The 22,722-nt window shown below is 45.6% G+C and overlaps 1 protein-coding gene across 1 annotated transcript in view; it reads right to left on the bottom strand.

The window, feature by feature from the left end:
- The window catches only part of AQP1 (aquaporin 1 (Colton blood group)), a 32,101-nt gene that overhangs the window by 5,753 nt on the left and 3,626 nt on the right, over positions 1 to 22,722 (bottom strand). The gene's annotated exons all lie outside the window — the stretch shown is intronic.

Below are 22,722 nucleotides of genomic sequence, written 5' to 3'. Positions count from 1 at the left end.
CAGAACTCTCCTGTGTGAGCAGGGCCAGTCCAAAGTTTAGGAGAAATTAAATAGATCTTATGGACAATGGATATTATAGGAGAACCTGAAACAAACAAACAAAATGTTTCTGTGCAGGCTGTTTCTGTGCTACCATTTCCAAATTGTCTGTTCTTGCCTGAAGAATCTATCAGCCACCCAGCCATGGCTGTTTGTGTAGGAAATGCAAGGATATGCAAACAGAACTGGGCAGATAAACAGTGGACAGACTAAATTTAAAATGATGTAATTTAAAACTTGCAGCACATCATTGCGCCCTTGTTTTAATGACAGTCGCTAGAAATGTTAGCATACTTCTGAACCGAGGACCATAGCTGTCAAGTCTCCCGTATTCCCCAGGAAACCCCCTGTTTTTCCAGCCGTTTCCCACTGGCAGCCCAGATTTTTAAAAACCCCATAAATCCCCCGGATTCTTACCGGCTGAGGGAGGCTCCTTCCGCGCATGTCTGGAGTCTCTGGACATGCGCAGAAGCGATTTCTGGCGCTGCGGCCATTTTGGAAATGGGCAGAGCATGCGTAGAAGCAACTTCCGGTGCCACTCTGCCCAGTTCCAAAATGGCCACAGCGTGACTTTCAGTGCCACGCCACGCCGATCCCGGATTTTTCAATCTGGGAGTTGGCACCTATACTGAGGGCTGCATTTAGAAATCTGAAGAAGGACAGAATCTGAAGGACAGGCTGAGTTCGAAACTCAAGAAAGCATTCATCGCAACTCCCTACTTAGGTTTCTCACTCCCTCACTCTGTAGACCAGACCAACAATTGGGGATGGGAAAATCTGTTTTGGCTTCTATTGGTTTCTCATTTTCCCTCTCTTAATTTCAGTTTTCCACAATAGTTTGCTTTAAAGAGAGAGAGAAAACCCTCATGAAAATTCATCAGTATTTTACGGTGAATTTTTCCTACCATGCACTTTTTTGCGTGAGATACATTTTGTTTTGTTTTTGCAATACAACCCCCCCCCAATGCAATGCAATTTATGTACGCTATTTTCACATACAGGTGCACACTTCACCTCAGCGTATGCACTTTTGTAAACCTTACTTGGCTGGAGGAGCACATTGCAAAATTCAGAGAAGCATTTTACTTTGTGTGCTGCTTCCAGAACTGTGAATTAGGTAGGGTCACATTTAGATGAAAACCGAAACAATTTCCCCATCTCTGCTTGCAACAAGTGATGTGGATTGGCATGAGCCTACAGTTTGCACTGTCAAAAGAGGAAAGGTAACAGGTTCACAGTCCCCGTTACTGAGAACAGCATCCTGATCAAAACAGAATTGGGTGATACAACATAGAAGCATGAACCCAGCCAACCAGATATGAATTACTGCTGTTGTGGCTTGCACCAACATGTCCAAGTGGAACCTTTTCCTAGGAGATGTGTTAATTGGAACTAGACGTCTGCTCTCTGATGTAAAAGGTCATCTGTATCTGAGAGGATAAAAGTCAGCAGCAAACATCTAGCCTTCATTTTTCTACATCCCCATATTGGAAAATAATATATATGATAAGAATAATATAGGAGAAAACTGGGTATTGAAACTTGCTTAATCTAAATCATATATCGCAGTTTACAGCGGCCTTTTAAAGTACGCTTCACGCAGAGCATACGCAGTCAGAAGTTGACCTGACTAAGAAAAACACCACCAAGAGTGTAGGGAATTATCTCTCTTAAATGAAACCCCTTACTAGCTGCACACTTGTAAAAGCATACAGAAGAAAATACAAAATGTTGGGTTTCTTTAACTGAAAAACAAACTAACTCTAAAGAGACTTTAAAGTAAAGATAAATGCTTTCTCTCTTAGCAATGTTATCTACCCACTTTCCAAACCTCCCACATAACTCCCATTAAACTACCCAAGAATTAACAGCAAACTTGCTTTATAACAGGCATCCCCAAACTTCGGCCCTCCAGATGTTTTGGACTACAATTCCCATCTTCCCCGACCACTGGTCCTGTTAGCTAGGGATCATGGGAGTTGTAGGCCAAAACATCTGGAGGGCCAAAGTTTGGGGATGCCTGCTTTATAACTAAGCAACTCTCATACTAAGATTCAACTGGGAATCTCTTAAACTGAGAACAACTGAGAGAGTGATCTACTTAGAGATGAATCAAACTGAAAGATCTAACTAAGAGATACAGAAGGCTTTCTGGCAGAGCCTTATATACAAGAAGCAGAGCCCACGCCTGTGAGCAATTAACAGAAACACCGGCACCTGTTTCTCTTAAACAGACAGTATTTACATTAGACCGGCTCTAAAGTAACTTGACTATTCAAAAAATCCAACACCCCAAAGGGAGGGAATGCTTTAAATGTTCTGGATACACTAAAGCTATTTCTTGGGAATTTTCAGACTATGCAAACTTACAGTATATCGAATGCACTTTTCTAGATAAATGAGCCCCCACTTTGTTAGTATGTTAGTGTCAATTTTTCCAAGCATCTGAGGATTAAACACCCTGCTTCTGGTACTCCTCGATTAACTTCGGGAATGATCTCAAACACAACAAAATGACTTTGGAAAACGCGATGTGGCAAAGCCTGAAAATGCACAGCTGTGAATATGTGCTTCACTTCGAGAAGTGAGAACGGCAGATGTTCACTGTGTTACGAAGCAATTCTACATATGCGGATTCTTGAAAACAGCAGCAGCCCTGTTCTCATGCACCCAGCGTGAAAAAAATAACATTGTGTGAATCTGAGAAGCTGTATAAGAGCTTCCTAGGAGATTCACATGAGACATTGTAAAGTTATTATCACAGAGGAGCTCTTGCACCTGCCATTTGGGAAACCACCTGTTTCATCCCCTCTTTCTTCTCCAAATCTTCATGGCACAGCAAAGGCCACCACCAGTTACACAATAAGACAATAAGAAGTGGGAAACAGCTCAAGATATTATTAAAACAAGCTGATAGCACAGGCCATCGCTACATCCAGGATTTTTTACAAAGCCATACATTACAACAACATATTGAACTCATCTTGTGTCCAGTCCAAGATAGGAAAAGCACAGGAAATCGTGCTCAGAAAAACTTGAAAGTCATCTGTTCTCCAAAATTTGAAGTGCAATTTCCTGGAGATAAGTTTTTGCTGTGGCTTCAGAGAAGACTTTAATGCATGGCTTTTGGGTAGAATGCTTTGCCTTTCAACATTTGCTAGTTTTTGGATTCACTCATATCTTGAGCCATCATTGTCTCCCACTGCCTCGCTAACAATATCCATACACGCGCTTAGTGGAGCCAACACATTTGGGGTGAAATAGCCGCCATTTGCACTCTGCACACAGAAAGCTAGCCTGTCAGGGAAAATGCTAAGGCAGAATCTCTCTCCTGAACATCTAGTTTTTGTTTGTTTTAATATGGAAAAGCACCCCGAGACGTCATCCTCTAATATGGTATAGAACAGACCCAGGTTTACCACGTCATAGAAAACTAGGTCATAAAGTCCTGGACAGAGGATATTATCTCCCAATGAAAACTTCAAGATCGCACCCTTTATTTGTCCATCTGTCTGTCTCCCAAAACAACTTACAAAAACAGTCTAAACATTAAAGTCAATTAGAACGGACAAAATCAATAAACACCTAAAACCCAATTTATACGGGTTCTACAGATCCTGCAGCCTGGTGCCCTTCAAATTAAGGACAAAAGGCCTGGATAAAAGGGAAAGCTTTTAACCTGGCACGTAAATATAGTTGAGGATGGTGCCAGGTGGGCCTCTCTGGGGAGAGCATTACACAAGTGGGGAGCCACCACAGAAAAGGCCCTTTCTCATGTTGCCACTCTCAGGACCTGCCATGGAAGGGGCACATGGAGAAGAGCCTCAGTTGATCATCTCAGGGTCCCGTTCAATTCACGTGGAGTGAGGTGGTCCTGGAGATATTGGGGTCTTGAGCCACCTAAGGCTTTATAGGTCAAATCCAGCAGTCTGAATTCCGCTTGGAAACTAACCTGACCTTTGTGGTATGGTTGCATAAACAAGCTCTGGCGCATGTTGCTCCCGTGCCAGGAGACCCATTCCCAGAATTTTAAGGAAGCGTGAGAGTAATGAAGAGAGAATGTTTCATATCCATTGCTATCTTGCTTACATAAAAAGAAAGAAACAGGAAATTGAAGTGGATCAAGGTAAACCAGCCTACATTCTTTCCCAGTAGCTAGATATCCTCTGCCTCTGTTAGATTATCATTGTTGTTTTTACAAAGGGTAGCAAATGGGGTGGGGAACCTTGTTGAACACGGCACGAAAAATGATGCTATTTGTTTGTTATGCAAGAGGATACCATAGTGTGCAAAGCACGATCCCTCGTGGTCAAAACAGCCTTTCATTAGGTAACAGGATTTCTGCCATTAAATTCGTTTTTGTATAAACTGGGATTGGCTGGTTCATCACATGCACACAACTGATGGAGAAAACTCCATAAAAGTCTGCATCAAGAAGCTATAACAGAAAGCCCACCCTGGCGATGATTTGAATTCCGTGCAAAATATGGCCACGATGCATTAAAAACTTTGAGTGTACCCATAAAACTTCAGTAAACCAGAATGCAAAAGGTCGCAAAGAGGGAAATGTTTGGACAGGGTTATTAAAAGTCTATAAAACTGAGCTCTAGCAAATGTTAAAATCCCCCTCCACTTGCAAAGCTAGCACGCCATGGAGAAGCCTCTTCTTCTTCCTTTGATGGGTTGCATGTGCAGGAAGGATTTAAGGAGGGACAAGGCTGGCAATTGATGCTTTTGAATGATGGTGCTGGAGGAGACTCTTGAGAGTCCCATGGACTGCAAGAAGATCAAACCGATCCATTCTGAAGGAAATCAGCCCTGAGTGCTCACTGGAAGGACAGATCGTGAAGCTGAGGCTCCAATACTTTGGCCACCTCATGAGAAGAGATGATTCCTTGGAAAAGAACCTGATGTTGGGAAAGATGGAGGGCACAAGGAGAAGGGGATGACAGAGGACGAGATGGTTGGACAGTGTTCTTGAAGCTACCAACATGAGTTTGACCAAACTGCGGGAGGCAGTGGAAGACAGGAGTGCCTGGCGTGCTCTGGTCCATGGGGTCATGAAGAGTCGGACATGACTAAGCAACTAAACAACAACAAAAGCATGGAAGGACATCAGTATTTCAACAACTGGCGTTCCTAGCTGGATTCCCCAGTAGAGCCCAGTTTATGCAGCAGCTAAAAAAGCCAATGCAATTCTGGGCTGCATCAATAGGAGTATAGCATCTACAATACATCAAGGGAAGTAATAGTACCACTGTATTCTACTCTGGTCAGACCTCACCTGGAGTACTGTGTCCAGTTCTGGGCACCACAGTTCAAGAAGGATACTGACAAGCTGGACCGTGTCCAGAAGAGGGCAACCAAAATGGTCAAAGGCCTGGAAACAATGCCTTATGAGGAACGACTTAGGGAGCTGGGTATGTTTAGCCTGGAGAAGAGAAGGTTAAGGGTGATATGATAGCCATGTTCAAATATATAAAAGGATGTCATATAGAGGAGGGAGAAAGGTTGTTTTCTGCTGCTCCAGAGAAGTGTACAAGGAGCAATGGATTCAAACTAAGAAGATTCCACCTAAACATTAGGAAGAACTTCCTGGCAGTAAGAGCTGTTCGGCGGTGGAATTTGCTACCAAGGATTTGCTACCTTCTTTGGAGGTCTTTAAGCAGAGGCTTGACAGCCAACTGTCAGGAATGCTTTGATGGTGTTTCCTGCTTGGCAGGGGGTTGGACTGGATGGCCCTTGTGGTCTCTTCCAACTCTATGATTCTGTGATTCATGCAATCAGCAAGAGCAGGAGGTAGAGCTTTCTATCCAAGTTTGTATCACTTCTGGAATGGGTGGGACATGTTCGCATATAGCAACTAGCATGCCAGGGGTGGGGTTTCTTCAGGGAGGTGGGGACAAGCAAGCAGCTCCACAATTTCAGCCTAAGGTGGTCCAATCCTTGTCAGAGAGAGAGCATGACACATTCCTCAGCCAACCTCAACTAACAACAAACCTACAGATCCCAAAAAACTCCACAGCACCATGACAAGAAACCAGGAATCATTTTTGTGTGTGTTAGTTGCACCGGGGGGGGGGCACAGATTGTAAAGAGAAGAATTATGGTCCCCTTTAGCTTCAAGGTATATAAAAAGAAGAGTATGAGCCCAGCAGACAGACAGTAACTATCTGTATTTCTTTGGGTCTCTCATTCATGGTAGCCAGTGCAGAACCATTTCGTTTGCTGAGTTGTCTCATTTAGAAGATGCCATTGTCTCATCCCTGTGGGAATGCTTTTCATGGAGGGAGGTGAAAGACAGCTGGGAATAAATCAGAAAGGCTTCGGGCATGGCAAACTAAAGGGTGTGAGCCAGTAGGTTTAGCGAGAGAGTTTTCAATAGGATGGGTTACAACAAATAAACCATAGTTTAAAAGCTTACAATGGAAAAACACAACCACAAAAGGAAAAGTGTTCAAGAACCGACTGAACTTTCATCTCAGGAGAACAAGGCAAGGAGTTTGATTCTTGAGAGAAGCTGTAAGATGAAGGAAACACAAAGCGGTCCGTGAATTTTCTGGGCTAGCAGTTCCAGCTCGATCCTCCTTAAATTCTCTCTGCAGGGCAGATGTTACACTGCCAACTCGCCCTGCACAAACACAAGCAGTTAGGAAACAGCAGCAAAGTTTACCGCAAGCGGCTCATTGTTTATATGCATCATCTGTGTGGCAAGCCGAGCTGTCAGATCATTATGGATCCCAGAACGCCATTGGGGAAAGCAAATGAGTTGCACGGGGTTTGATGGAGTTTTGCACCGACTGCATTAATAGCTGGATCGTGGAACAAGCTTCTGTCAAGAAACAGGACCCTGCGTGCCTCTTATTGGAGAGGACACTCGAACCTCTTGCAGCCACAGGGCTCCATCTGGAGGGGGTCATGCAACTGAAGTCATTAGCAATGACTTCAGATCATTGTGAGCAAGTTTAGCCCTCTCCCCGAAAGGAACCCATTGACGTCTCCCAAATAAACAAATGGTTGCCATGAGCAGTGCTATGCTGGGGAAATAGAGGAGGAGGGAGGGAGGGAAGGAACACAAGAAGAGTCTTGCTGTATCGGGCTGAAAAGAGGTTGTGTCCAGCATCTTTAGGATTGTAAGAAACTGCCTTAAACTGGGTCAAGCCATTTGTTTATCTAGCTCAGGGACGCGGGTGGCGCCGTGGTCTAAACCACCGAGCCTCTTGGGCTTGAAGGTTGGCAGTTCCAATCCGCACGATGGTGGTTAGCTCCTGTTGCTCTGTCCCAGCTTCTGCCAACTTAGCAGTTCGAAAGCACACCAGCACGAGTAGATAAATAGGTACCACTGCGACAGGAAGGTAAACCCCATTTCCGTGAGCTCTGGCACTCATCACAGTTTCTCATTGCACCAGAAGCGGTTTAGTCCTGCTGGCCACATGACCTGGAAAAGCTGCCTGTGGACAAACACCAGCTCCCTCGGCCTAAAAGCAAGATGAGTGCCACACCCCATAGTCACCTTTGACTGGACTTAACCTTCAAGGGGTCTTTTTACCTTACCTGTCTAGCTCACTATTGTCTATGCAGACAAGCAGCAGCTCTCTCTCCATGGTTTTAGGGAGATGCTGGGGATTGAAATTGGGATGCATGCAAGGCAGAGATGCTCTACCAGTGGCAGAGTGTGTCCTCATGACACCCAGGGTGTGTGTGCACCAGCATGCCAGTGGGGTGGGGCACGGGGGCAATATGAGGGGGGGCAGTGGGGGAAAGCAGATCAGACAGAACCAGTGCAGATCATGTTGCTTTGTGAGGCTGGAGTGTGGTGTGGGGTTTGTAAGGCAGTGTGGGCTGGCATGAGGAGCAAAATGCTTCCTTGAAGAAACTGCACCTGGGGCAACGAGCCCCCGTTGCTTCATCCATTCTTAATTAAGTATTTCTATTGGCCCAGCCTGAATCTCCTGCCAGTGTGTGTGTGTGTGTGTGTGTGTGTGTGTGTGTGTTTGGGTGACCCAAAGTTTTACTATTATGAAAGAGGGAAGGGGGGGGGAGTAGCAGCTGATGAAGCTGTAAGCTGAAGCATTTTGCCACGGGGAGAAATAAATAAAAACTCCACTAATCGCAGCAAGATAGATACAGATGCAACTACTAAAATTGGCACTTACTCAGAAAGCATTTTCAGAACAGCAGAAGGGGGAATATGAACCGCCCCTTACCCCCAACTTTTCCGTTTTTTTAAACAGAACCACAATGGATTGCTACCAAACCAACGTTAGGGGAAAAAATGTCATCACCAAGGACACGGGTGTGGCAAGCGAAGAAATGAAGGGGAACGTATCCAGGGAACCCTGCAGATGGAGAAGCCCCATCAATCAGACTGAACACCCTTGTTTGTCCCAAATTTGCCATGGCACCCTAACGGGCCACAACTGTGTGTGTCATCCGAACGATGGATTTCAGCTTGCTGCATAAACAATCTTCCTAACATAGCAACACTTGCCGGGGTTTTCCTGTGCTCTGTGTTGCATTCAAGTCACTACATCAGTGGCTCATGCTTATCAACAGGGGGCTTGCCCATTCTTCTGTTTGCCCTGGTGTTTGCCCTGCAAAAACCCACTGTTCAGTGCCGAACCAGAACAAACAGCAATCAGGTTTTTTGTGAATTGCTGTTTGTTCCGATTTAGCACTAAAGAGTGGGTTCTCTGGGGAAAGCGGTGAGGCAAAGGCAAAACACTCAGTCCCGTGCTTTCATACCCTCCAACATTTCTCCAATGAAAATAGGGATGTCCTATTTAACCCATAGCTGTCAAGTTCTCCCTTTTTTAAAGAGAAATTCCCTTATGCTGGATAGGCTTCCACACGGGAAAAGGGAAAACTTCACAGCTATGATTTAATCACCATCATCATCTTTATACCCCATCCATCTGACAGGGTTGCCTCAGCCATGCTGGGCAGCTTCCAACATTAATAATAATAATAATAATAATAATAATAATAATAATAATAATAATAATTTATTTGTACCCCATCCATCTGGCTGAGTCTCCCCAGCCACACTATATAAAAACATAAATAAACATTCAAAAGTTTCCATATACAGGGCTTCCTTCAGAGGTCTTCTAAATGTTGTCTAGTTACTTATCTCCTTGGCTCAGGGGTTGCAAACTCCATACCCTCCAATATTTCTCCGATGAAATCTAGGACTGCCCTAAGGAAAAGCCAGACATTCCGGGATCAAGTGAGAAACCAGGGCAGCTTCTGTAAATCTAGGACTGTCCCTGGAAAATAGGGACACTTGGAGAGTCTGTGTTTCCTAGGCATGGTCCAACTGGAATTGTGGATGAGGCCTTAGTCTGCTTCCCCCCACCCCACCCCAAACAACAAAATCACGTTTAGCCTTTCCTAATAGTTGAAGGAGTTTCCCAAGCCCTTTCTCTTTCAGGGCATCCTCAGGGCTGCAAATACACACCATACATTTAAAGCACAAATCAAGCACATGTTTTCCCACAAATAATCTTGGGAACTGTAGTTTTTTAAGGGGCAAACTACACTTCACAGGCTTCTCCCCAATGTGTTTTAAATGGGCTTTAAGTGTTGGGTGTGCACTTTTTCTACCTCTTGGCATCTCCCGCTGCAACCTTTTCTCACAAAAGCATTTGAAGTGGGGTGGGTGGCTGGGGGACCCAACTCTAAGAGGCCAGTTGGAAGAGAGACTTAGCTGGAAGAGGAAATGAGTAGCTTTACTCCATTAACCGTGTTTGCCAGCTTAGGCATCTCAAGGAGCCAAGCCTTTTAAGTGTTGACACATTCCCCGACTTTTAGCTGCTGGCTGAGAACCAGAAGCTTTCGCCACTCAGTTCGTTGAAATCTGGATTGAGACATTTTTAAAAAATGCAGTCATTCCAGGAGTAACCTGAAGAAGTGTGCATGCACACGAAAGCTCATACCAATGACAAACTTAGTTGGTCTCTAAGGTGCTACTGGAAGGATTTTTTTATATTTTATAACAAACACTTAGGAAAACACTTAGGGACGGATCTGTTCACCTTTCCCTTGGCTTCTCCATCAACCCTAGCCCAGATTGCTAAATTTAAACCCTTTCGCTGGCACTTTCAAAGGCTTCCTCTCCTGTTTCGGTCTGGAAGGCAAAGTTTCGTTTGGCAAGAAAGAGTCGCCGAGTCTCAAGAAGCTTGTCCAGTCCTCCATCACCATCCCTGACAAATCTTTAACCTGTTTGGTGGGAGAAAGGTGGTCCTAATCTGTTTAGAATTGTAGAGTTGGAAGGGACCCCAACGGTCATTTAGTCCCTGCAATGCAGGACTCTCAGCAAAAGCATCCATGACAGATGCTTAAAGACCTCCAAGGAATGACAGTCCCCCCCAAAAAAGGTAAAAAAGGTAAAGGACCCCTGAATGGTTAAGTCCAGTCAAAGGTGACTATGGGGTTGCAGCGCTCATCTTGCCTTCAGGTCAAAGGAGCCAGCGTTTGTCCACAGACAGCTTTCTGGGTAGCCAGCATGACTAAACTGCTTCTGGTGCAACAGAATACCATGACAGAAACCAGAGCGCATGGAAATGCCGTTTACCTTCCCGCGGCAGCGGTACCTATTTATCTACTTGCACCAGTGTGCTTTTGAACTGCTAGGTTGGCAGGAGCTGGGACAGAGCAACGGGAGCTCACCCCATCACGGGGATTCGAACTGCCGACCTTCTGATCAGCAAGCCCAAGAGGCTCGGTGGTTTAGACCACAGCGCCACCCGCGTCCCACCTAGTCCAGCATCCTATTCTCATAGTGGCCAAGCAGGTGCCCGTGGTATTCAAAAGCACTGCTACCTCTGACCATGGAGGCCCAGCCCAGCCATCAAGGCAAGCAGCCACTCGCGTCCCTATGACAGTCCCCACCCTCCAGATGAATACCATTCCACTGTCAAACCACTCTTGCAGGAGTTACTCTTGTATATGTTACTGCCACAATTGTTTCGGAACAGGATCCTCCCGATTCTCCTTCATCGGAGGTTTTAAAATAGAGGTTGGATGGCCATCGGCAAAGGTAGAGTTAGGACCAGTTCCGCCAACTGGACACCAAGACAGGGCGTTGCAACTATGACGTTGAACATAATGGAAGGTAGGCACCAAATTTTGACCTTGCACAGGGTGTTGCTGGAATTTGAAAGACCAAAGACTTCCCCTGCCCTCTCTCTGGGATCCTTTAGCTGTGATTCCTGCACAGGCCCTTTGGGTTCCTTTCAACTCTTCTACAATTACATGATTCTACAACCTTAAAAATAGTTTCCTTTCCTAAAACCCAGCCCTCTTCATCTCTAGCTCCAAGGAAACCCTGAAGCAATCACCTTGAAATGAATCTTGGTGGTGACTGGCTAGACTGGTGACTGGGAGCGGCCGCCGAGACCACATAACACCGGTCCTGAACGACCTACATTGGCTCCCAGTACGTTACCGAGCACAATTCAAAGTGTTGGTGCTGACCTTTAAAGCCCTAAACGGCCTCGGTCCAGTATACCTGAAGGAGCGTCTCCTCCCCCATCGTTCTGCCTAGACACTGAGCTCCAGCGCCGAGGGCCTTCTGGCGGTTCCCTCGCTATGAGAAGCTAAGTTACAGGGAACCAGGCAGAGGGCCTTCTCGGTAGTGGCACCCACCCTGTGGAATGCCCTCCCACCAGAGGTCAAAGAGAACAACAATTACCAGACCTTTAGAAGGCATCTTAAGGCAGCCCTGTTTAGGGAAGCTTTTAATGTTTGATGGATTTCTGTATTTTAATGTTTTGTTGGAAGCCGCCCAGAGTGGCTGGGGGAACCCGACCAGATGGGCGGGGTATAAATAATAAATTATTATTATTATTATTATTATCTTGTGTTTTAATTAATATACAGTGTTGCAGTGTGGAATGGTCCTTTTGGGGGATTCTGGCTCCTCCATTCTGTCCCTTTTCCTCCCCCTTTTCCATCCTTGCACCCCAACTTTCAATCAACATTGCGACAGCCACTAAGCAATCACTTCTCATTCGGCCGTTAGGGGTTTCTTCCTTCCTCTCTCTCTTAGGGTTTATATTCTTCTATTCTTTCTTTCTTTTCTCTTTTTAGGTTTTGCAAACCTTGGGGTTCCGCTGAGCCTGTTGGCACCTGTCATTTGTATGTGGACAATTCTATTCCTGTCCCTAACCAACAGCACTCACCACCTGAACATCACAAATAAAAGAGAACTGAGTCACTTTCTTTTTAGGAAACCAAAAACTTCAACACTCCTACAGACCATTAAGAAACTGATAACTGTATACTATCAATCACAATTTTTAAAAATGTCAAAAGCAGTAGCTACATCTGTGATTGGGCATAAAAAGCAAACAACAACAACATCCGAAAGTAATAATAATAAAAACCCATTGACTTGCAATTATCAGGCAAAAGGCGCTCATAACTCAGTAGGCTGTGAGTAGGTTGTGCATATATGTTTGCCATAAAGAAAGTCCCAGGTTTAGGAAGGAATAAGATGTTGTTGTTGTTTAGTCGTTTAGTCGTGTCCGACTCTTCGTAACTCTATGGACCATAGCACGCCAGGCACTCCTGTCTTCCACTGCCTCCCGCAGTTTGGTCAAACTCATGTTCATAGCTTCGAGAACACTGTCCAACCATCTCGTTCTCTGTCGTCCCCTTCTCCTTGTGCCCTCAATCTTTAAGATAGTATATGAAATAAGATTGGGAGGGGGGGATAAAATAGTCTAAACCACAGAGCCTAGGGCTTGCTGATCAGAAGGGCGGCGGTTCGAATCCCCGTGATGGGGTGAGCTCCCGTTGCTCGGTCCCAGCTCCTGCCAACCTAGCAGTTTGAAAGCACATCAAAGGTACCGCTACAGCGGGAAGGTAAACGGCATTTCCGTGCACTGCTCTGGTTCGCAAGAAACGGCTTAGTCATGCTGCCCACATGACCCGGAAGCTGTCTGCGGACAAACACCGGCTCCCTCAGCCAGTAAAAGCAAGATGAGCATCACAACCCCAGAGTCATTCGCGACTGGACTTAACTGCCGGGGGTCCTTTACCTTTACCTTTTTAAGATAGTCTATGGAATAAGATTTTTTTTGGGGGGGGGGGAGTAAAATACATGGTAAGAATTTAAAAGTGTGTCCCATAATGGAAGATGGAGATAAAGCAGAGTCCCAGGACGCAAGCAAATGAGGAGTGCAAAAGTTACCTCTGCACTCTGCAAAGGACACCAACATGCATGTCCTTTGCAGAGTACAAGAGGGAAAGTCCCTGCCCCAAGGATCCTACAAGTGAAACTTCAGCTCAGAGGAAGCAACAGATGAAGAGAAGAGAATCAGAGGGGGAGGATTTATATATTTGTTTGTTTTCTTGCATTTACATTCCACTTTTTCTTCCAAAGAACTCAAGGGGGCATACATGGTTCTTCCTCCTCGTTTTTAATGCTTACAACAACCCTGTGAGGTTGGTCAGGCTGAGAGGCAGTGACTGCAGGGGCAGAATCATGGGGCGGCCTGAATGTCCAAGGGGGCGCTGTTAGGATTGCCGTGGCAAGTGTCCCAGGGGGTGAGACGCCCAGGGTGGTGGTGGAGCGACACCCGGGGCGAACCTCCCCCACTGCCTTCATCTGGCCCTGAGTGACTGGCCCAAGCATCATGGCCAAGTCGGGATTTGAATCCTTGTCTCCCAGGTCTTAGTCTGACTCTTTAACCCAGGCTTCCTCGACCTTGGCCCTCCAGATGTTTTGAGACTACAATTGCCATCACCCCTGACCACTGGTCCTGCTAGCTAGGGATCATGGGAGTTGTAGGGTAGGCCAAAAACATCTGGAGGGCCAAGGTTGAGGAAGCCTGCTCTAACCACTACACCACCACTGCCTCTCATGTGTGGTTATTTCAGCTAAATGCCCTTAGGCTTGGTTACAAGTACGGTATGGATGCCTGAGGGATTTGATCCTTGCTGAGTCTAATCTGAGTGATAGGATCAGCACCTCCCAGACTTTGAACAGAGATTTTTCCAGACTTCTACATCAGATGGTGATTATTATTTTTGAAAGCCGTCTTGAGAAGTCACCAACAAATCTTTCCTAATATACCCATTTTTTTCCTGTGCAATTTCGTCTAAGATACATGCTTCTGCAAACCGATTCTCCCTAATATAATCCATTTCTATATGTTGCTTTTGCTATGATATGCATATTTAGGCACAATTTGCCCCCACTTTTTTTGGTACACATTTATTTGGTTGGGGAACTGATCACAACATTCGGAGAAGTGCAAATTCCATTTGGAAAGGCGGAATTAGTAGGCTGGCATTGAAATGCAAACATAGCAGATTTCACTCCCTTCCCTAGCTGGGATGTATCATAGTAGGAGAGCAGAGGGGGGAAAGCCTTGGAGGTAAGAATGGAGAGTCTGTAGTGGAGTCCAGGACTGAATTGGAAGTCGAGGCCCACGTGGTGCATGCAACGAGAGGGGATTGGGGAGATTTTGTCAGCACAGTCCTGGATAGTTGCGTGGGAAGACAATGGAAGACCAAAGCAGAGAAACTTGCAGTGGACTTCAGACCAAGGTGGGTGAGGATTTCTAGGAAAGAGATTCCACAGTGCCAAAATCCACTGCAGAGATCTCAGGATGCCACCTTCCTTTGCAGTTTTGGCAGAGATTGGGCACGCCAGGCTTTTCCCAGCGCTGTACCTCCCTGCCAGGAAAAATTTCAGTTATTGTGTTCCTTCCCACCAGGCATCAATTAAAAGTGCAATGGTTAGAGCAGAAGGCAACTATGGTCCATCCTGCTGAAAATGAACTATGCTTCTCCTTCTGCAGCAAGGGCATACTGTTGGGCGGGGTAGAAATATTATCATCATCATCATCATCATCATCATCATCATCATCAGATTCTTGCTGAGTCACCCTGCAAGACCAAGATTTCTATTACATGCCTACCAATGAACTGACAGGATCCCGGCACTTAGCATCAACCTCACAGAACTTCACAAAGCTTGATCCGTCTCTAGATTCTGTGTGCGGCTCCCTCCCCTGTTATAAGCATCAGATCTCAGCACTCTCTGTGTCTCCCTCTAACCTCAGCACTTGGAATGTTTGTGAAGATTCTGTAGCATTGCAGCTGCTTAGGCAATGGCTACAGGAGGCAGCTTCGGGTTTATAAATTGCTTCTCTCTCTCTCTCTCTCTCTCTCTCTCTCTCTCTCTCTCTCTCTCTCTCTCTCTCTCTCTCTCTCTCCTGCCTTCAAGCAGAGTGAGGCTTTTTCCATTGACATATCGTGACAGGTTCTGGGAAATCCACTTCCAGCCTGCTCTGCTATTGTTGCATTTCTTTCCCATGCGGAGATTCGCTTCCTCCTATCCTTCCCTTTCCTGTGGCACGAGTTCTAGGCTTGGTAAACTTCCTCTCCTTTTGCTCTTGCTGAAAAACAACAGCTGTTGCCCTGCTCATTTCCATGGAGACCCCCTTCCATTCTCCCACCTCTAATGCAAGGCATATGTCAGAGGGAATGGGATTTTCTCTCTGCGTGTGTTCATTAGATATTAGTGCATTTATTTCCCCAACCTGGCTGCTGAGAATAGAGGTATATTGCCATTCTAGAAAAAGTGGCTTCATTTTATCTGAGACCTGCTGGATCCACCTAGCGCTGCATCAAACGGCTCAGCCGTGCACAATGAGCATGCACCATGAAATTTACAGCATGTGGTGCACTAAAAGAAAATGTCATGAAAATGATGTATAAAGGTAAAGGACCCCTGACAGTTAAGTCCAGTCGCAGACAACTCTGGGGTTGCTGCGCTCATCTCGCTTTACAGGCCGAGGGAGGTGGCGTCTGTCCGCAGACAGGTTTTCTGGGTCATGTGGCCAGCATGACTAAGCTGCTTCTGGCAAAACCAGAGCAGCACACGGAAACGCCATTTACCTTCCTGCTGGAGCGGTACCTATTTACAACTTGCACTTTGGGGCGTGCTTTCGAACTGCTAGGTTGGCAGGAGCTGGAACCGAGCAACGGGAGCTCACCCGTCGCAAGGATTCGAACCGCTGACCTTCTGATCGGGAAGCCCAAGAAGCTCAGTGGTTTAGACCACAGCGCCACCCACATCCCAAATGTATAGATAGTATTTAACACAAAGGGAAGCAGATGGCGCTGTGGGTTAAACCACAGAGCCTAGGGCTTGCCGATCAGAAGGTTGGCGGTTCGAATCCCCGTGACGGGGTGAGCTCCCGTTGCTTGGTCCCTGCTCCTGCCAACCTAGCAGTTCGAAAGCACAAAGTGCAAGTAGATAAATAGGTACCGCTCCGGAGGGAAGGTAAACGGCGTTTCTGTGAGCTGCTCTGGTTCGCCCGAAGCAGCTTAGTCATGCTGGCCACATGACCAGGAAGCTGTACACCGGCTCCCTTGGCCAGTAAAGCAAGATGAGCGCTGCAACCCCAGAGTCGTCCGTGACTGGACCTAATGGTCAGGGGTCCCTTTACCTTTACCTAAACTTGCCAAAATGTATAGGACAAGAGCTAAGGAGTTTGGGGAATGTATAGAAAAGGAAGGTAGTTTCTATCACATGTGGTGGACTTGTAAGGAGGTAAAAGCTGCCTGGGAAATGATATATAATGTGTTAAAGAAAATATGTAAGAATACTTTTTGTTTAAAAAAAAACCAGAAGCATTTTACTGGGTATAGTAGGGGAAGAGATACCAAAGGGACTGTTTGTGTATGCAACAACTGCAGCAAGAATTCTTTTTGCCCAAAAATGGAAGCAACAAGAACAAGACAAAGACAAAGATGGTGGACTTTGTGGAACTGGGGAAGCTGACGGGAAAAATCCAAAACCAGTGTGATCAATTATTTCAAAAAGACTGGAGTAAATTTATACAATACTAGCTGGCCCTGCCACGCATTGCTATGGGTTTTTGTGTTAAATGGGTTTTTGTGTTAAAGTGTGCCTTGAACCCTGAACAGAAGCACTTCAGACTGCAACATTTTGTTGCAGCAGGTTATACAGATTCAAAGGTTTTCTTGCTTCTGTTAATTAGTTGCTAACGCTTTTAGAGAAGCTTCTCTCTGTGAGGTGGAGGAGGTGGAAGGGGTTAAAAGAAAAGTATAATTCAATGTACATTATATTACATAATATATAACATTTTTTTAAAAAAAGTTGCAAGAGCTAAAACAGAGAAATTCCATTTTCAGAGACACTGTAACTCCAATGCCTGAATGCCTGCAGATTCTACAAACTTGGGGGTATCCACATCTTTCTCCCACATGGAATTTTCTCGAGACATCTGGCTGGCTCATTTTGGCCAGATCCACTCCAGCAGTTCTTATATTTTTAAGTTCTTGCAAGTCTGTGGAAACTTTAAGGCTCCGGGGACAGTTAATAATATAGTTCGAAACCATATAAATATAGAGTGGGTTGCAGGATTGCAGGCGGAGGTCTGTAGAGACCTAGGAGGGAGGGAGAGGATGGAGCAGAATAACTGAGCTTGGCAACTGGGGGAGTGGGGTGGGGAAGCTGGACTTTTCATATTCAGGTAAGGAGCTGACAGCCTAATGCCGTGCAATAATTGGGCATGTATTTTCTCTCCCCGGAGAACCACTTTTAGCACTTCTGTCCGTCCCTTCATGCGGGGATAATGCCGTTGGAGAGATTCCTTTGCCCTTCCCCTAAAGGAAACGCGCCGGATAATTTTTGTTGAAACCCCGCAGAGTTTCAGCTACTACAGTCCTTTTAACATGTCACATTTGCAATTTTTATGATGTTCTTTCTAAACCGCAGCCACCATTGAAAGCCGTAGCCATAGCTACCATTCCCCGAGGTCCCTAGGAAGAGCGGTTGGTTTTCGAACCGCTCTGGGAACTGTAGCTCCCTGAGGAGAACTGGGGCCTCCTAACAGATCTCAGCACCCTTAATAAACTACAGTTCCCAGAAGACTTTGTGGGGAAGCCAGGCCTGCTTAACGTGGTGTGGGACTGTCTTAAATATTTAGTGCCGATGGGACCTGGAAAGGGAGGAATTTATCCTAAAGTCCCCTGACTTTGTCACTAGGTTTTCACCTTGTGTGACATTTGGAGCTAAGATGGCAGCTCCTCCTGAGGGAAAACATCTGGGAAATGATGAGTCTCAACAAAGTTAGCCGGATTATCCAGGGACGGCCTCACCCATTCATATGTTACATTTAAAGCAATATGACCCCACTTTAAACGTTCATGGCTTCCCCCAAAGAATTCTGGGAGCTGCTTTTTAAGGGTGCTGAGAGCTATTAAGAGACTCCCCCCCCATTCCCCTCACAAGTCTACAATTCCCAGAGCGACTTAACAATAAATCGCTCTTCACGGAGAACTCTGGGAAATGAAGTTTTCTGAGGGGAATAGGCAGTCTCTTAACAGCTCCATCACCCGTAACAAACTGTAGCTTACAGAATTATTCGCCGGGCGCCATGAGTGGTTTAAGTGCCTGGCATGAATTTACCTCACTCTGGTTCCTTTTTTGCTCCCTGAGTTGGCTTTAGCCCTGTCTCCCATGGGCGGCCGTGACTCCCAGTTTGCATCACTCAAGAAGAAGAAGATCAAACCAAAAAATGATAAAGGAGCAGAAAGTTCAGGAGAAACGAACCCTCTTACCACAGCTGCTTGCCATTTCTTTTCAAGAGCTGTCTCCACGACAGTCGATCACATTGAATCTACAGAAGCTGTTAAATCTAAGTTCCTAAGGCAATTCCCCTTCCCCCATTCCATCCTGTGTTCCAAATGCTTCATTGCGCTTGGAGACTAATCTCCCCTCTGTTGAATTACAGATTTGGTGTAGGACATTTAATTATTAAAGGTAAAGGGACCCCTGACCATTAGGTCCAGTCGTGACCGACTCTGGGGTTGTGCGCTCATCTCGCATTATTGGCCGAGGGAGCCGGCGTACAGCTTCCAGGTCATGTGGCCAGCATGACAAAGCCGCTTCTGGCAAACCAGAGCAGCACATGGAAACGCCGTTTACCTTCCTGCTATAGTGGTTCCTATTTATCTACTTGCATTTTGATGTGCTTATTGGTGTCGGCTAAATTCAAACCCCACCGGTCTACTACCCTTAGTATCTCAAGATTGTCCTGAGAGCGTTTGGACTAAAACGGTCAACCGAAAGCTTTCCTTTTCTGGTTTATCACCACAACCGTTATTAGCACTGGGCAAATAATTTAATTAGGCAAATAATTTAATTAGGCAGCACCTATATGATATCGAGCGACAAAATAATTTGGCCACGATAACGACATTTTGTCCACAGTATGATTATTTCCCACCTAGTCATTTTGACACGTCGGCTCCCTATTTGCAAAATTTAACCATTCCAAAATACAGACTCGCTTTCACTTACGCGAGTCTAAATATGCTGCCTTTAGCTGTACTTGAGGGTCGATTTCAAAAAAATTCTGCAGGAAAAACAGTTATGTCCACGTGGAGATGGCAGTATTGAATCAGTAGCTCAAGGGCTTCTAGCTTGCGTTCGTTATAAAGATTTGAGGAGCTGAGTTATTACCCCTCCATGACTACAGTGGTACCTCTACTTACGAATTTAATGCATTCCAAATGCACATTTGTAAGTAGAAAAAATTTGTAAGTTGAATCCCATAGGAATGCATTGGGAGAAAAAAATCGTAAGTAGAAAAAATCCTATCTAAAAATTCATAAGTAGAAAAAAATCCTATCTAAAAATTCGTAAGTAGAAAAAAATCCTATCTAAACCGCATCCAAAAAGGCGGACGGAGCTCCATTCGTAAGTAGAAACATTCGTAAGTAGAGTTATTCGTAAGTAGAGGTACCACTGTATCCATCATAGCTGCCAAGTTATCCCTTATTTTAAGGGATTACCCCTTATGCTGAATAGGCTTCCTCGCGAGAAAAGGGAAAACTTGGCAGCTATGGTATCCATACCTGGTCACTCAACCATTGCTACTATATCCTTTTTTCTGGCAGATCAAAATAAACAGGTGACAGCAAAAACTGCAATATTTTTTAGCAGGGGCAATTAGAATAATATCTATTATTTGATTATTGATGTAAACTCGGCCCTCCATATGTTTTGGGACTACAACTCCCATCATCCCTAGCTAACAGGACCAGGGATGATGGGAATTGTAGTCTCAAAACATCTGGAGGGCCGAGTTGGCCTACGCCTGCTCTAGAATGTGTTTTGTATAGCTAAGTTTTTACCTCTTTCTTCAGCACATTGTATTTTATTTTATTGCCGTGACTAGTGGCTGGTGCAAATAAAGATTCTTCTGAGAGGGAAAAGCTGCCTCCAAGCTGAGGAATCCCAGAGCACCAGAGGGTTTTTTTGTTTTTTGTTTTTTTGTATGACGATTCCGGGGAAGCCGCGCTCCCTAGGAAACCAGACCACACATCTTTAATAGCTCTTGTCAGCTCCTCCAACTGTTTTCTGGAGGACACGACATCCCTTGGCATCAGGACCTGCATAGTCTTTACTTTCTTTCCTGCTGCGTGGGCCAGTTCTACAGCGGTGGTTTCGGAGAGAATGAGCAAGCCTCTGTTTTAGAGACCAAACCTGAGCTGTTTCAGGTTAATGGGGGTGGCAGGAGGGGAGGTGAGGGGAGGGGATTTGATTTGGATCACATTTAAAGGCAAACCTACCTAAATTGGCACTTTTCGTGGGGGGGGGGGCGATACACAAACCGAAACACAGCCACCCTTCGCAATTTGGCCTTCACCGAATTTTGCAATGCAACACCCACCCCCAACCCCCGGCAAGTAATGTGTACAAAGGTGAATATGCTGGGGGAGAGCAGGCATAAAAAATGCACAGAATAGGGGAAATTGCTTTGCCAAAAATTGCACACGGTATATAATCGGGAAAGATCTGTACTAAAATGCTTGTGAATTTTCAAAGGGACTTAAAATGAAATGTTGTAAATTGATGAAATTGAGAACTGAAGACAGGGGAAAGGAGAAACCAAAGATTCGCCCGTTCCGAACTACAGTTCCCATCGGCCCCTGCCAGCATGGTCAATGGTCAAGGATGATGGGAGTTGAAGTCCAGTTGACAGATTCACCCCGCCCTACACAGCAGCATTGGAGCGCTGCTGCAGTGGGCTATGTGCCAGGCCTTCATTATTCTTGCTGGAAGGTCAGCCTGTCATTTCAGCGGGGTTTGCTTCAAAGTAAGCAGGCTTTCATATTTAGGCCAGCAGTGTTGTGTAGTGGTTAGAGTATTGGACTAGAACCTGGCCTACCTCACTAGGTTGTTGTGGGGATTCAGCAAGGAGGGGGAAGAACCAGGCAAACCACCTTGAGCTCAAGGTGAGATGTGAACTGGATTGGGACCCAGCGGGGATATGACGCTACAACCCTTTAACCCATGTTGTGGTCCCAAGCTGTTGTTTGGGTATTGGAAAGACTCATAGAATCATAGAGTTGGAAGGGACCACAAGGGCCATCCAGTCCAACCCCCTGCCGAGCAGGAAACACCATCAAAGCATTCCTGACACATGCCTGTCAAGCCTCTGCTTAAAGACCTCCAAAGGAGGAGACTCCACCACACTCATTGGCAGCAAATTCCACTGCCGAACAGCTCTTGACTCGTAGGAGCCAACTCCTAGGGGCTGAGGTCCCTTCACCACTGCCCCCCAAAAGATGGGCATTGCCATTCAAATGGGACCGATTACGTGGGGTGAGGTTTACCTGCCCCCATCCCAATATTTTGGTCGTTGACACCCCTGGAAAGTCTTTCAGCAGCACCAGAGGTCTTGTTGAGAGTCTAGGGCAGATGAAGATCTCTAAGCCGCAGCTGATAAGGCCTTGAATTACCAGTGAAGATTAATTTCCTCCTTAGGATAAAAGCCTGTGCAATTTTGAGGAAAGCAAAACAAGTGTTGATAAGACCAGAAGCTTTTCTGATCTCACCAGCATGGCTCACCGCAGGCTGTAGCTCTGTGGTTTGCAAGTAGAAGGTTCTGGGTTCAGTTCCTGGTATTTCAAGGTAGGGCTGGGTGGGGGCTCCCCATCTTAAATCCCAGAGAGCTTCTGCCAGTCAGTGTAGACACTACTGAGCTGACTCATTATAACGTAGCTTCCTATGTTCCTAGGCGTTGGCTAGAACTCTCTCTGATTCATCATCGACATTTGTGGTTACCTTCAATTGAGTCAGGCGGTTGTTCCGTTAATTTATCTACTGATTTACTTATACAATTTGCTGGCCGGCCCTTTGTTTTTCCAACTTGGCTTGCAACCCAAGAGAAAACTCCTTTTTGCAAACTGACAATAAAGCATGGATAAAAGCAGCTGGTGGATAAGTCTCGGTGTTGCCTATTCTAACTGACAGGTGGGTGTTTTACAGGGTCTCAGGGTCAAAATGCACTTTACATTAATTGTGTGGAAGCAATTGATGTGCCTTTTTATTTTTGAAAAAGTAGGTGAGGATGGGGAAGAAATTCAGTGTGGTACTTCAATTCGCACTTTCCAAAAGCAACACCCAAAATGAGACCCAGCTATCCTCCTGAATTTTCCCTTCTCTGAATTTTGCAATGCCATCCCCCAACAACAAAAATATGTGCAAGAAAATGCACTTATTAGAGAGACCCGTTCATGAAGATGTATGCATTTGGTGAAAATCACATGCAAAAATGCATTAAATTGGGGGGGGGGGTTGCAAAAATGCGTAGATTAGAAGAAACACACACTAAAATGCTGGCA

This window comes from Zootoca vivipara, chromosome 11 (genome assembly GCF_965207765.1).
Source record: "Zootoca vivipara chromosome 11, rZooViv2.hap1.1, whole genome shotgun sequence".
NCBI lineage: Eukaryota > Metazoa > Chordata > Lepidosauria > Squamata > Lacertidae > Zootoca > Zootoca vivipara.
The sequence above is the reverse complement of the archived record's forward strand: the minus strand, read 5'-3'. Positions and strand labels throughout refer to the sequence as shown.